A 16,180-nucleotide genomic window follows, 5' to 3' on the forward strand; every position below is an offset into this window, starting at 1 on the left:
ATTTTTATTTTCTTTGATTTCTTTCATCATCATTTTGTAATTTTTAGCATACCAGTCTTCTACACATTTTGCTAGATTTACACTGAGTTATTAGCTTTTTGAGTAATTGTAAGTGGTATTTTATTTTTAATTTGTTAGCTTATACAAATATAATTGATTTTAGTATGATTATCTTGTATCTTACAATACAATCTTTCTGAACTTAGTTATTCTAGGAGTTAAAGGTTTTTTTTTTTTTTTTTTTTTTTTTGAGGACTTTGGGGATTTTCTGCATAGCCAATTATGTCATCTGAGAATAGAGACAGTTTTACTTCTTCTTATGTCTATATACCTTTTATTTCCTTTTCTAGTATTATTATTGGACAGGCTAAAAGGTCCAGGAAGATGTTGAGTAAGAAAGGTTAGAACTTATATCTTTGCCTTGATTCTGATCTCATGTATAATGTTGGCAGTCTGTTTTTGGTATGATCTTTGGCAAGTTGAGAAGTTTGCTTTTATTTTTATTTTTTTCTCAGAGTTTTATCATGAGTGAGTGTCAAATTGTATCAAAAGATTTTTCCCCATTGATTGATATGGTCATGGGATTTTTCTTCTTTATCCTAACACAGTAGACTTTTGAATATTGAATCATTCTTGCATCCCTGGAATAAATCGTACTTGGTCGTGGTATATAATTCTTTTTTATACGTACTGAATTATATTTGCTATTTTGTTAAGGATTTTACATCTATATTCATAAATGATTTTGACCTGTGGTTTTCTTTCTTTCTTTCTTTCTTTTTTCTTTTTTTCTTTTTTTTTTTTTTTTGGTAGTGGCTTTGTCTGATTTTGGTATCAGGGTAATATTATCTTCATAAAATGAACTGAGAGGTATGCCCTCCTTGTCTATTTTCTGGAAGGGATTATGAAAAGCTGGTGTTAATTATTCCTTAAGCATTTGGCAGAATTGTCCAATAAAAACATCTGGGGCTAGATACTTGCTTTTTAAGAGTTTCAATGAATTCAGTCTCATTAATAGAAAATATAAAGGAAGTAAAAAAATTGGTGGTTGTCAAAGATGTGAGGGAGAGAAAGGGAGGGAAGAATAAGGAGGAGTATGTGGGATTTTAGTGCAGTGAAACTATTCCATAGGAAATCATGTAATAGTTCGTGAATATATGCCATTATATCTTTGCCAAAATTCATAAAATGTACAACACAAAAAAGTGACTTCTAATGTAAACCACTGACCTTGGGTGATAATCATGTGTCTGTGTGTAGGTGCAGCATCGAAACAAATGTACCACTTTGGTGGGAGATGTTGAGGAGGGTGTTGGGGTAGGCTGTGTGTGGCAGGAGCATGTGAGAGTTTTGTACATTCTGCTCAGTTTTGCTGTGAATGTAACCTTGCTCTAAAAAACAGTCCAGTCATTAAAACCCCCCTGAATCTGTGTGTTTACAAAATGGGTGCTCTATACACCATTGTCCCCATCGCTGGTGTTCAGCTAGGGACTCCCAATGTGTCTGTATTCGGCTGCCCACACGTAGACTCTTCGGGACTTCATTCTGTAAGCAGCTGGTCATTTCCCCTAAGCTTAAGACTGCCCTCCACTCACCCATTTGATCTGCTATCCCTGTCACTCAAGCTTAGTAGGTCTTGAACCCAGGCCTCCTTCAGGCTTGAGTGACATCCTCTCTAAGTCCCATTATGTCCTCTGTATAAAATGGGGAACACCTGAGATTAGATGTGAGGTACCCAGGTGCTGCTTGGTGCAAGGTAGGATTTCTTTCCTTTCCTTCTTCCTCTCTCCATCCCTTTGCTCAGCGTGGTGTCTCACTCTGGAAAGGCAGCTCTTGCAGAGTAAGGAGGAAGGAGCCTGGGTGAAAGAGAGGGAGGAATGGCGACCCTTTGGGACCCGCACAGGGAGGCCGGCCAGCACCCTTTCCCACGATGGACGTACATCTCAAGATTGGTTTGTTTCCTGGGTCCCCCAAGGGTGGGGGTGGGATCAGGGAGTACATGGGGTTATGGGGGAAGGATGTTGTTTTTCAACAGACAAGAGTGACTCCATTTCCGATTCTCACAGGCGACCTGAATGCCCATCACATCAGGCAGGGAGAGCTGCCCAGATCCGACACTACCCCCTTGTAGAAGTGGCTGGCAGGCCCTGAGGGGTGAGAGGGGATGCCTGCGGGTTGGTGGAGGCTGAATGAATTTAGTGCCTGTGAATGAGGCGGGATTGGCAGCCCTTGAGACAAACTCTCTCCTTGTTCCTGAGCTGTACCTCCCAGACGAGGGCAGTGCCAACTTTCTTCGCTCCATCCTGTCCACATTCTTTGGCCCAAATCAGCTGTGAGGAAAGGCACAGAGGCTCCCATGTTTAAGGCCCTAAAAAGAATCCGTTAATTTGTGCCTCAGAGACCCACAAGCAGCCGGCGGCCTGCATGGCCGAGTCACTGAGCGGACAGTGGCCAAGACAGTCGTCCCCAAACATTTCTGACTGGAGCCTCCAGGGTGAAATCCATTTTGCTTCATGACCCACAGATACACACACACACACGGATGCTCATGGACCTTCCCACCCAGACTTTAGACATATGAAAAAGGAAATAAAATAGAAGAGTGCAGTAAAGGTGAATGTTGTTCTGTGAAACTTGTCCCTGTGTGCGCACGTGTATATGTTCGGTTGTGACATAAATTGTATTTCTGATTGCGGATTCTGTTAAGAAGAGATTGAGAGACACTTGTTTAGATCACCTTTTCCCCAACTATAAGTTACATCGCCAGCTTGGAGAGTGACATCTTAGAGACCCTGAAAATTCCTGCAGTAAAGAAATTTGCTGGACTTGACTGATCAAGTGTGTGGCCTTGTCTCCTTGTCTCCCTCCTTTCCCCAAAGGCTTATACTACTATCTCCTGGAACTAATACTTCGTGGAACATAGGCCTGGAATGGATTTGAAAAGCCCTCTAAGATTTCCTTAGTGACAGGGTAAGAGGGGTTCTGCCCTAACAAACAGAGCTGCTAAGTCTGTCAAATGGGTGATTGCCAAATAAGGTTTTGTTTGGAAAAAAAAAAAATCCTCTGGCTAAAAATGCTTAATAGCTACATGTCTAGTCCAACTCTCTCATGTTAGGATTGGGGAAACTGAGGCCCAAAGAAGGAAGGTGACTGGCTCAAGCTCACCAGTGAGGTGATGGTGAGGCCATGTTAGACCTAGGACTCTGTTTCGCTGAGGTTTTTTTTTTTTTTGGAGAGAGAGAGAGAGGGAGTGTGCAAGTGAGTGGAGATGGGGAAGGCAGAGGGAAAGAAAGGGAGGAGGGAAAGGGAGACTCTCTCTCTTTTTTTTTTTTAAAGATTTTATCTATTTATTTGACAGAGATCACAAGTAGGGGGGGAGGGGGGCCAAGCAGGCTCCCCACTGAGCAGAGAACCCAACATGGGGCTCGATCCCAGGACCCTGAAATCATGACCTGAGCTGAAGGCAGAGGCTTTAACCTGCTGAGCCACCCAGGCACCCTGAAAAGGAGAATCTTAAACAGGCTTCACATTCAGTACAGAGCCCGGTGTGAGGCTTGATCTCAAGACCCTGAGATCATGACCTGAGCTGAAATCAAGAGCTGGATGCTTAACTGACTGAGCCACTGTTTTGTTGAGTTCCTACCCTGACTCCACCTCTAGGGGCAGGTAAATACCCTGGTATAGAGGTGGGAAGACAGGAGGTCTGAGGTCGGGGGTGGGGGCGGACATCAGGGGGCCTGGCCTTGTCCCTCTTTCCCTGCTCTTTTGCTGACCTTTCAAGAATGCTTCCCCTTCTCTGTATTTGAGCTGTCTCATTGTTCCATGAGATAACATGTGGGACTTCTTTGAAAGACAGATATTGTATAATAAATATAAGGAACTTACTTTTTCTAAGCCTCAGAAAGGAGATTCTATAGTTCTAACCAGGAAGTTTGCAACCCTAGGGTACTGTACTTAATGACAACCTTTTCCTGTTGTCCAATTCTAAGAAAATTTACTCATTACTATGTTAAAAGGAAAAAAAAAGGGTGTTTAGAAATTCTTCTTCTGACCAACTAAAACCATACTGTTTTCCCAGAGGTGACTGCCTAGATTGTATTCAACTTAGCGAAGAATGTCTATTCCTTCTCCATAGGGGTTTAAGGTGAAGTTCTTTTTCATCTGATAGGGTTCTCCATACAGCACTGCATATTCAGTTTCTGTCTGGCAGACTTGTGTTGGAACGGTGTGTGATTGCGTATACTTGCTGATCCTCTGTCCCTTGCCACCCTGCTCCTTGTCCCTGGCAACTGACCCTGAGGGACTCTCAATGGCTCCCCTGCCTTTGGCTGCTGGTTGACTTCAGCGCAGTGGAAGCCGGTGGGAGCTCAGAGGGTGGAGGAAAGTGGGTCTGGGGTATTTTTTCCCTGGGTTGTCTCCTTGTACTGCTACTTTGTGGGGCACATTAACCACTCCCTTCTCTGGCTTTGGCCCATGGTAAATGTCCCATAGGCTGCTCCGCTGTTCCTTGTGGCTTCTCAACGTCCTGATAATACTTCTGTAATTCCTTTATTAACTCTCTCCAAGTTACCCAGTTTGAGTGAGCTGGTTTCTGTGGGGATCCCGACTTACACACTGTTTCATATACACCTCTCATTATATTTCCTATTTTCTTGACTTTTTCTGCTTAGTGTCACAAAGCCTGGGAAAGTCTAGGAGACTCAAATGTTTCTGTCTTTTGTATCCTGTGTGGTGAGAGGCAGCAATGAGCGGGACTTCTCACCCTGGGGTGCTGGAAAAATCACTGATGCCTAAGTCTCACCCAGAGATTCTGATCACTGGGTCTGCAAGGAAAACCGAGGGTTTTATTAACCAGGAGCTCTATGCAGGACCCACTGGCATAAAGAAGAAGTCTGGATCTGCAATGTGTGTGTGTGTGTGTGTGTGTGTGTGTGTGTGTATGTGTGTGTTGACCCTTGGCTCTCCAATGCTGGAACTTTTATACTGCTTTCCCTAAAGCCGGTCTCCGGCTGATGGCAGGGTGAGACCTTTGGTTCAGACCACACTTACCACTGCCCTCTTGTGGACATGGGCACAGCTGTGTTGGAGGCTGAAGTGTCCCTTCCCGGCCCCTGTGGCACGTTCTCGCCACCTACTGTCGGGACGGAATAGAGCTTCAAGAGGCAGTTCAGTCAAGAGTAGGAAAAGGCCACCCTTAACCATTCCCAGAAGACAGCCATCTCCTTCTCTCTTTACAGCCTTTAGTAAAGAAAGAGCTCCTCCTAGTTCGTGTGTTCTTATTTTAAGAGTTTGTTTGTTTGTTTAGAATTAGCTCTGCCTGAGGAGGGGTGGGGGGGATTAACTGCTTTGCAGAAAGGCTGAGCGTTTAAGAAAAAGTGTAAAGGATTTGGGAGGCAGACCAGCAGAGCAGAGTGATGGAGGCTGAGGGACAAGGGAGCACTTCGCTGTGTCCAGCCGAGCTGCTGAGAAGGCCCAAGCCGCCCTCCTCCCCAGAGCCCTGAGCCCGGGTCCCAGACCTCATCTAACTTGCCACCATCTGGAAATCCCTTCCTCTGGCCAGAGCCTCCTTTTGCCCCTTCTCCTGAGCTTTTCAGTTTATACCTCGGCACACACTCCTGGCCCGTTTTCTGCCACCCAGTCTGTCTCTCTGTCCCCTTCCACCCCACAGACGCCCCTTCAGAAGAGAGCTGGTAGCAATCTGGAGCTGTTTTTCATCAAATGATGCATGCAATATATTGTGCATTCATTACTAGAATATTTTATATCATCGTGGTTAGGGGTGATGTCAGAGGAAACGTACTGTGCATTAATGATTAGTGTATTTTGTATTAAACAACTTTTATTCATTTCTCTAGGGAAGATCTGAGAAAAAAAAGGATACATGGGTTCCTAAAAAGACCATTTAAGTTCGCATTCAACAGATTGTTGTGCTGTATTTGGAGAACTTTCAGCAGTGATTTGGGGTGACCCTTGCTCCCCGTGTGCTGTCACAATGTGGGTTAATGGGAGTCCTGCTCACTCATTCAGGTGTGTTTTTTTGAGCACCTACTCTGTGCCAGGCCCTGTTCCAGGTTCCCGGGAGGCAGCAAGGAACAAAACCATCTCTTTTCTCAGTTTCTGATGGTGGATGAATGTATATATATTTGCTTCAACCGTCTCTTCTCAGCGTTGGGACCTGGGAAGAATCCCTCAAACTCCTTTCTCCCCCACCATCTCCAACATGTGATCTTTTGGGGGAACACTTTGCTCCTTAATCAGCAACTTCCAGTGACAGAATTCAATGAACCGTTCACAAGCTAGTAATTTTTCTAGAAGCTGAAATCTCAAAAGGAAGAGGAGGAAGGGGTTGGGAGAGCATGGTGACCCACAGCTTTGGCCCTCCCGCTGCAGAGCGGTCGGTTCAAGTTCTGGTTTTGCCACATATCTGCCTGGCTTTGGGGAGTTCAAACCTTTCTGAGGCCCATTCTCTGACAGCTTCCAGTCCTACCAACCACAGAATAAGAAAAGTGATAATAATCACCTAAGTGGCCTGGAGTCATCATTAGGTGAGATCATGTATAAGTGTGTGTGTGTGTGTGTGTGTATACATATGTAGCGTTTAGTATAGTGAGTGTCTGGACCGAAACTTGGTATGGTAGCTGCTATTACTAAGTGTAATTTAATATTTCTTCCTCCTGACTAGACTTATTGAAAGATGATTGACAAGTAAAAATTGCATATATTTAAGGTATGCAACATGATGTTTTGGTATATGTATATATGGCAAAATGATCCCTGCCATTAAGCTAATAAACACATCCATAACCTCGCATAGTTCTGTGTGTGTGTGTGTGTGTTTGTGTATTAAGAACACTTGGGATCTACTCTCTTGGCAGATTCTAAGTACCGAATTCAGACTTGTTAGCTGTGGTCACTGTGCATGAGGTCTCCAGAATTTATTCATCTTATAACTAAAAGTTTGTACTCTCTGGTCTGCATCTTCCTATTTTTCCCAGCCCTCAGCCCCTGGTAACTACCACCCTACTCTTTGTGGCTATGAGTGTGACTATTTTGGATTACACATGTAAGTGAGATGCAGTATTTGTTAGTGTTTCTTAACTTTCACATATTGTGGGGACTACTAGATTAATGGTCCTGGAGTCAGAGAACATGTTCCACATAGGTTGACAAGTGCTGAGATCAGGGAAATACGGGTTGTTACTGGTGGCAGGGCACCTGCCAGTCTAGGAGGAGGAGTGACTTATAAGCATAAAATTGAAGGATGAGTAGGAAACTGGTAGAAAGATGTATAAGTACACATATGTGTGTGCTGGAAATAGTGGCAGAAGGACCTCAGTCTTACAGGGGAGACCCTTACCCGGACAGAAACAGGTTCAATGTAATATAGTACCAGTCATGACAGAGGAAAGTCTTGAAGCTTTGGGATCATGGCAAAGTTTCATGGTTTTGCTCATGAAGTTATGGATATGCAAAACCAGTTATGATCAAGCTCATTGTTGTCAGTCCTGGGTTTGAATACTCTTGCCTCTGAATAGTTTTATTTCCAGCTAGATACTAAAATTCTTGAAGCCTCACTTCCTTCGTCTATATAATGGGGATAAAAAAGTCCCTGCCTGGCAGGATCAACGCGAAGCTACCTGAGAGGCAGCAGATACAATCAAGTAATTAGCAAAAGGCAGGCGTCAGGGCTCTGGGAATGGGAGTAGTTTTAATCCCTGGGTGTGCGTTCCTACAATGTCCCCTGGGGTGGCTGGCCCTCAGAGAAACTCTGAGGTCATGCTGTCACCACAGAATACCTGGGAGGCCGTGGTGGAGAAGACAGGAATAGCTAGGAACCCTGACCAGAAGGAGCGGGGAGCCTAGCATGTCATGGCAGAGACAGAGCCAGCAAGCTGGTGTGTGCCAAAAAGCTGCGTGCACAGAGTATCTGGCCGGGAAGATGTGGCTCTTCCTCCCAGTTCTTCATAGGCTCATGCAGCAAGCTTGGCCCTCCCGGGTCTCAGCTCCCTTCAATGAAAACGGCAGAGGTAGTTTGCCTGTCAGATTGGATCCCCCTGCTTCCCCCCGTGGAAACCTGATTGAGAAAAATACAGAAGCGTGTCCGGATTCAGATCCATCAGTGATTTCTGCCACAGGTGGCAGGGCATTGTGGCATGTGGGTCATGTATTTTCTATCCCCAGAATGTGCTAGGAACCCCCAGCACTTGCTGTTTGCTGATTTTGTTCTGGACACCATACTAAATGTTTTCTGTGGATTCTATCATGTAACGCTCTTCATACCCTATAAGGCAGGGACTTGGAACACAGCTGCGGAGTCTGGCACAGAGAGGTTAGGTAACTCGCCTTACAGCACACAGTTATTAGCTGTGGCGGGTCTCTCCCAGGTCTCATAGTCTATCTAGACTGGAAGCTCTTTGAGAGGAAGACCTTTATTGTATCGATTGTATCGATACAATATTGTATCGATTTTATTGTATCGATTTTTGACCCTCCGGGCCTTGCTGGCTTTCAGATGGTATTCACTGCTCCACTGAACTCAGGGGTTCTAGCTTCACACAATCACTTGGAGATGTTTACAACTTTTCTCCCATCTGAGCCCAACCTCGTATCACTTGCTTCTGATCTCTGAGGCTGGGGCTGGGCATCTGTGCCTGGCAGCTTTGAGGAGCAACCAAGCTGAGAACCGTCAGGCGAAATAAAATTCTTTGTCAAAGAATGTGCCCAAGGAAGCCCTTCTTGTTTCTTCCTGCCTCCTGGCACTTGGGGGTGCTGTTGGATAGTCTAAAAGATATTTTCTTCCACCCAGGAAGGGCATTTTTCTTTTGGTTTCCAAATTTGTTTCGTCTATCTCTTCTCCCGGGCTGGGTGGAAAGCTTGCCAAGGTGGACAGTGGCCTGAGCCAGCCTCTTGGTCATTCTCTTGAAGGTTGACCGCTGTTGTTTAAGTGGGTAGATGTATAAAGTTTCTGAAGTCTGCAGTTCATCTTGTTTTCAGCCTTCCTTCAGGAGCAGATAGCCCATGTTCAGGAAGAAGCGGTTTACAAGGAATCAAGTGAGGTATGACATACCAGATAAGACCTCCCCAACCCTGAACTCATCATGTCCTAAGTCCCAATCCCCAGAACCCGAGGCTGTGTTACCCTACATTGCAAAGGGAGATTTGCAAATGTGATTAAGTTAACCATCTGGAAATGGGGAGGTTATCCTGGTGGACCGACCCCCTGTATTCACACAAGCGACCTTAAAAGCCAGAAGAGGGAGCTGAAGTTTAGATCAGAAAGGGAGAGGTGAGGTTGGGAGCAAAGGCCAGAGGCAGGGGGAGACTTGAAAACACGGGGCTGCTGACTCTGGAGATGGAGGAGGGGCCACAAGTCACGGGGCCAAACGCAGCCTGTAGAGGCTGGAAAAGGGTTTTCCTCTAGAGCTCCCAAAAGGAATTCAGCCCTGCTGACACCTTGACTTTGGTCTCCTAAAACCCATTTTGGACTTCGGACCTCCAGATCTGTGAGATAATAAATTCCTGGTGTCAACCACGAAGTTCCTAGCAATTTGTTACAGTAGCACTTTGAAACTAACACGTGAAGAATACCTGAAATGCTCCCAGTGGGAGATACCATTGCTTGTCTACCTAATGGCCATTTCTAACAACCCTTATTCCTTGCCTTTTTCCCAGGTACTAATACTCCTAACCTCCTTTGTACGCAGAGATGATCATGAGACCCAATGAGTTATAAGGAAAAGATTCTCTCTTTCTGATAAAAGGAGATAAGTATTCAATAAGAACTGTGTCTTACTGGCTCGGCCACCCCCTCAATTGTTTACTTTGGAAACACACTGTGAGAGTGTGATGTCTAGAGCTGTAGCAGTCACCTTGGGACCATAAGGTGAGAGTCCACGGATCATACCCTGAAGTGTCCTCAGGATTTGAAACCACTGTCATGTCAGTCCCATGGTTACACTTCACCTTCCCAAGTATGTCTTTAATTACTCTCTCAGCAGCCAACAATTTCTTGCAGAGAATCATATAAGAATCAATAAATGTTTACTGAATGCCCTAGGCTCTGAGCTGGGACAAAGGCATGGAAGAAGCAGGCCTGTTCTGGAGGACTTTGCAGATTTCCTTCAGTTTCACATGCCAGAAACCCAGCTTCACAGTGGCGAGGATGGGAAAATGAGGCAGGAAATAAACCTGAGGACCTAGCATGGTGCTTAAGAAATGTCGGTGTGCTACTCTTATTGAGGACTTCAGTTCAGGAAACTCTTTTACACGTTTGTCATCTCCATTTTCACCTTCGCAAAGACCTTGAAGAGAAGTATAAAATTCTTACTCTCAATGTGAAGATGAGGAAACAGAGCCAGATTTCGTGTGTCTTCCTCAGCGGCACTGAAAGCCCATGGCAACGAGATGCCTTGGTCCCACATTTCCTGATTTCCACTTTGGTGTCTTTTTTCCCCCCCTTATAGATCACACAATGTCAAGATTAGTAAAAATCTTTAGAAATTATCTAGTTTAGGGATGGCAAGCAGGTTTTACTTTCTTATGTGCTGGCGTTGGCCTCCTGGTAACCACGGCCCGAGCCCTGGATTGTGTTCTACCTACGGGGGAAGGGTGCTGTGATCCATTAGTAATGTCTGCATGGGCTTTGGTGAGTTAGCGTGTGGGGCACTTGCTATTCTTCATCTAATCCAACCTCTCATTTAAACAACAAACAAACAAACCTCAGAGATGGGAACTGACATACTCAAGGTTACCCAATGAGCTAGGGGCAGAACTGGGTCTAGTGATTTTTCTCATTGACAGTCCAGTTGCCAAGCCTTGACAATAAGATTTAACTATTTTCTTCCCACAGTAGGATTTCCATTGTTTAGGTAGCCTAGACTATTAGAGGCCATAGGCTCTAACCCCAGCTGTGATGCTGTGTAGAATTCAACAAGTTGACTCATCTCTTTGTGCTTACAGATAATTCTGCTTCCTCTCAACATCTTCCCCTATCTTGAAGAAACTGCAAAGTTTGTGCATTACCAAAGCTTGTGCATTAGACATTGCCTAAGAAATGTCAGTCAAGAAGGTTAAAATGAAAGAAACACGGCTTAGAATACGTAGAGAACTTGACAGACAACTGGAGTTGGTAAGTGGGGCTCTCAGTGTGTTTTTCAGGGCTGTAAGCTCAAGAGAAAGGACAAAGGCTAGATTTGCTCTTTGTAAGAAATAAAACCAAAGAAGCAATCCTTCTCTTTATAGTTACAGAACCCTGGCTTAACTGTTTTACACGTGACTGGGCATTCCAAAGAATCCCATTTCCCATGGGCATAAGGGCATTTGGTCCTTCGTAGGTGAGGAGGTTGCCCCCTGGTTTTCATGTAATCATAAGCCCTGGGCCCTTGGGGTTTGAAAGGAGAGCAGTAGCCCCAGCTGATGTGGGGAACTCTGGCTGCCTCTTCAGGTGCACCATAGGGTCCTTAGGAGCTGGGATGTATGAGTGGTTGGTAAACTGTGAAGCATCTTCAGAGGAGAAGTAGAACCTTCATTGAACAACAACATACAGTGAACATAAACTATTTCTTCACTTTTCAGAGAGAGGCCTGGGGAAGAACAGGGAGTCCATGGAAATCCTGCTTGTCAGTGATGGTGAACTGGCGTGGCTTGGATATTTGAATCGGCACACCGAGGTTTCCAGCAGAAGCATTATAGACCATAAATGCAGAACTAGGTTACAAAAAATAAGTTTTTGTGGTTAATATTAGTATTGCCCTACAAGTTAATTTTTTTTTTTTAACACTCTGTGGCAATTCAGAATTACGTAGTCCATCCATATATATCATCATGCTGGCTTTCCACGGCAAGTGGAAGGGGTCAGTCTCCCTATTTTAGAGAAGAAGGATGGAGTCCAGAGAGGCTGAGTGACTGGGGAAGGTCAGGTGGCAAATCATCGGAGAGGCTCGGATTTGAACTTGGCTTTTTAGGTGCTGAACCTAGCAGTATTTCTTGTGTCATGGTGGTGACATTTTCAGGCTGACTAGTTCCCTGGAGTCCTCATGGAGGAGTGGAGGTCAAGGCCAGGGGAGAGGCTTGTGTGTTTAGAACAGCTGCAGATGTTGAACTTGGGGTGGGCTTATATCGATGGAGGCCTGGGCAGGCAGGGTTCTGGAAGCAAAGGACATGGCACAACCAGGAGATTGGTTTGCTATCAGCTATTTACTGAGTTTTGTTTGTTTGTTTTCGGGGTGGTGGTCAGGCAATATGTTGAGGGCTTTATGTACATAACCTCATTGAATTTGTGGCAAACACTATTTATCTGGGTGGTGAAGCCTGAGTCAGGGAGGCTGAACACCTTGGCCAAAGACACATGGCTCAGGGAGGGATGGAGCCCGGGTGAGAAGGCTCTGAATGAGGCCTGTGCATCTGACCATCCCATGAGGCCAGGATTGTGAGCCTGCGAGCGAGGCCTAGAGTGGGGAAATGCACGTGTAGAAGAAATTGGCTGGGACCAGTTGGGGAGGTCCTGAGAAGCTGGCTGAAAGAGCTCTGGACATCGTCTTCGGGGCCACAGGAAAGGAAGAGCAGAAGTCTGCCCCTCCTTTCCGAGTAAAATGGGCCTGCACACGGGAACGGCCTCTGTGCCTGCTTCCACGGGCTCTCATGCTGCCTGACCCCATCCGAAGAGGATATCACCGTTCCTGCTACCCTCTTCCAATTTCTTTTAAAAATAAAATAAAAATTATTTAAGAGCCTCTTTTGGCCTCGTAAATTCTGGAGCCATTTTTGCCGAGAGTCTGGCAAGGGTCCTTTGAGGAGGAAGAGAGACAGCGTTTGGCTCGGCCGGCCCTCTACTCGCCCTGGCCAGCAGCCTCTGTGAGGCTACTCCCTGGGGAACGGCACTCTCTGGCACCCTCAACTGACTTCCTATGCCCCTAAATAAACCTTGTGGATTTAAATGCTCCCATGGGCCTCTCTGGAGAGAAGCATGTTCCTCAAGCAAAAACTCAGATGACGTTCATGTATCTCCAGCTCATCGGTCACACCGCCGAGGGACTGACTTCCCCACGCCTTCCCAGGCTGTCATCCCTGATGCCATGGGCCCAGCCGGACTCCTTGCTGGCAGCACACGTCAGACCAGAAGTGGCCACGGGGGACCTGGGAGCTTGCCTTGACCTTTAGTTGAGGAGGGACGTGTGTGCTGTGACGGGTCCAGTGGAATTGGCCGAGACTGTCTTTCCCTGGGGTCATGGCTTTGTAACCATGGCCCTCCTCCCCTATCCCATAGGGTAGAGCATATCTGTAAACATCTTTATACTTTATAAGGACCAAATGCATTCATGAGCTGGAGCAACTCCAGGAAACCCATGTTCTTATAACTTTATAGATCAGAGCGCTGAGCTGCAGAGGAGTGGTCTTCTGGACCATCTCTGGGTACGAGCCTTCTTCTTCCCTGCAAATGGGGGATCGGGTGAAACTGGATTTTAAAGACTGTAAGTTAGGCAGGACAGGGAGGGATCTTTAGGAACAGCCTGGGGTGGGCTATTGAGCAGAGGGGCTGTATGCTGTGTTCTCTCCCATTTGTCCTCCCAGACCCATTCTCTTCTCTCCTTCGCCTTGGGCTCTGGGAAGGGGACCTCAAAGATGGCGTCTTTGGGTTCCATGCCTTTTGGCTTCTGGTTGGATTCAGTCAATGGTTGGTACCGGCCGGAGATGGGGGTGGCTGGAGGGGACATGACAGGGTTCTCTCCCTGCCAGGAGACTATGGCTTAGTTCCAGGGAGCCAGGTTGCTCTGGACCCCAGGGCACGGCCCGACTCCTGGTCAGTCTCCTTGCGCTCGGCTCACATCTTTATGAAGAGCCCCTTTATTCTCTCCCGACCTCTGCCCCAGATGTGGCCTACTACCCGTGTCTGTCGGCACCTCATACAATTCACTGTGCGACTGACTCGAAAAGGTTGTCACACAACATTTAAGAGAGGATTGAGGGTAAACGTCTGCTCTTGATCAGCAGGCTGAGTAAGGACGGGCTGTGGCTCTCCTGGCCCTAACTGGTGGATTTGAATCATCTCCCCTGATAGCCCCTCTCTCTTCCAGTTCCTGGAAGGAATTTTCCACACGGTAAAATTTCCAGATAGTGAAAGGTCCACTTTAAGTGCTCCAAATCTGGAGAGAGCAGCTCAGGGGGCAAGTTGAATTTCTTCCAGGGCCAGTGGTGCCTGCTTTGTGCCTTGTGGCCTGTGGGGCCCTGGAGGTGCCAGTGATGGTTTCTGGCATCCCGCAGGGGCAGCTGCTGTCCCTTCATCGTGTTGTCCCTGCCACCACAAAGTCCTGGTTGGCAAGGAGACTTAAGTTAGAGCCCATTCTATTCTGTACAAGTGGTAATGTTTGTGGATAACTTTGTGAAGTTCATGTGATGATTATCATGGCAAACCCAAGCTGGGAATGAGAAAATCCGTGAGAAATTCTGGGTCTGATGCAGCTCTGATTTCCTGATGTGCTCCGATTTCCAGATCAGATTGGCATTTTCTCCATTTCTTTAGGAGAGCAGACAATTCCAGAGCTCTGTGCTCTGATCAGAATCCATCATTTGTATCTGGTAGATTGCTTAAAAAAAAAAAAAAAAAGGTCCCCATTGGATGATGTCTCCTAGGTCCACATCCCTTCATGATGTGACCTTATTGCTCCTCCCAACAGGGACTGGGGTCCATTTTTCTACCCTCTAGGGTAGAATCTAGATTGGACCGTGACTTGCTTTGGCCTGTAAAATGCAGCAGAACTGACATTCTGAAATTTAAGAAGCTTTTTAAGAAAGCTTTTGCTCTCACTTGGAGGGAAACATACTTGTTGTGTAAAGAAGCCCAGAATATCCATATAGACAGGCCACAAGGAAGGGGGGGGGGGAAGATACTATGTGGAGCAGAAGGGAGAGGTCCCCAGGGAGCACTGCCAGAGTTTCTGATCCTCAGGATCGGGAGCAGGTAAAATGATTGCTGCTTCATGCCGCTAAGAGTTGAGGCAGTTTGTTATGCAGCAATAGAAAATTGATACGTTCTCATCTTCACTGCATTTGACACACAGGTGGTGGTGTTGGAACCCATGAATTCACAAGTACTAAACAAATGTTTCAATAAATGTTTGGTGCATTGTCATGCATTGGAAAGAGTCCACTCTTGGATCTGGGTTTGGATCCTGGCCCCGTGGGTGATCTTTCCGAACACGAGTTTCCAAACGGGTGAAACAAATGTAGAGCATCATGAGTATTCGAGGAGACAGTAAATGTAAAGCATATAGGGCATAATGAACACCTCAAAATGATGGCTATTAGTTTCCTTTTTTTTTTTTTTTTAAAGATTTTATTTATTTATTTACTTGAGAGAGAGAGAGAGAGAACACAGAAGGAGAGGGAGAAGCAGACTCCACTCTGAGCAAGGAGCCTGATGTGGGGCTTGATCCCAGGACCCTGGGATCATGACATGAGCCAAAGGCAGAGGCTTAACCCACTGGAGCCACCCAGGCATGCCCCACCTTTTTAAAAGATTTTTTTAGAAATTTTATTAGTTTACTTTTATTACTGCAAAGAAGGCATGGTCCTTGCTTTCAGTAGGGTTGTAATTTAGTGAGGAGGTGTGATCGGTCTCGGAGATAAGGACAATAAATCTAAAGTAACCAGGCAACAGAGTACAGGCAGGGAGAGAGGGGTTCCTTCCAGCGAGCGGCTTCTTCAAGAAGGTGCTGTTTAAACCAGGACTAGCAAAAGAGACAAGAGTTTAGCTAGCTTAGATGACAGGCGGTCTCTTTGATGATAGCCATTCTTGTCACTTGGGGTTTATGTATTGTTGAATTTTATTCCTTGTTTTTCTTTATAGCTTTATCCTCTTAAAGTACAGTACACCGTGGGCTCGGGGCTGAGGGCAGCAGAAGAGGGAGGCAGCAAGGGGAAGGCCAAGTGTTTCCGTATGGCCTCCCCAGAGGTTGGGCCTGGGGCAAGAAGAGGGGCCAAGATGTGTCTGGCCTTTTCCCCAAAGCCCCCCTCCCCAAATACCATTGCTCTGAGGAGTGTTTCCAGGGATACAGCATCTTGGGTTCCAGAGATGCTGATGAGGGCCGGGCTCTCACCAGATGCACTCGGCATTTTGTCCTCATGGATCCTTCTGTCCTCATGGATCCTTCAGCAGCCAGGGTGTTGGGTTTTATATGATCTG

At 46.2% G+C, this 16,180-nt stretch overlaps 1 long non-coding RNA gene across 2 annotated transcripts; it reads left to right on the forward strand.

Annotated features, from left to right (window-relative positions):
- Positions 1 to 8,872: 8,872 nt before the first annotated feature.
- Positions 8,873 to 12,725, forward strand: LOC131809565 (uncharacterized). Of its 2 annotated transcripts, none has more exons than XR_009345227.1 (3): positions 8,873 to 9,056; positions 9,673 to 11,128; positions 11,575 to 12,725. It is a non-coding gene; the product is annotated as an uncharacterized LOC131809565 (long non-coding RNA). The 2 variants fall into 2 exon arrangements; XR_009345226.1 differs by having other exon boundaries at positions 10,960 to 11,128.
- Positions 12,726 to 16,180: the final 3,455 nt, after the last annotated feature.

This window comes from Mustela lutreola, chromosome 10 (genome assembly GCF_030435805.1).
Source record: "Mustela lutreola isolate mMusLut2 chromosome 10, mMusLut2.pri, whole genome shotgun sequence".
Classification (NCBI taxonomy): domain Eukaryota; kingdom Metazoa; phylum Chordata; class Mammalia; order Carnivora; family Mustelidae; genus Mustela; species Mustela lutreola.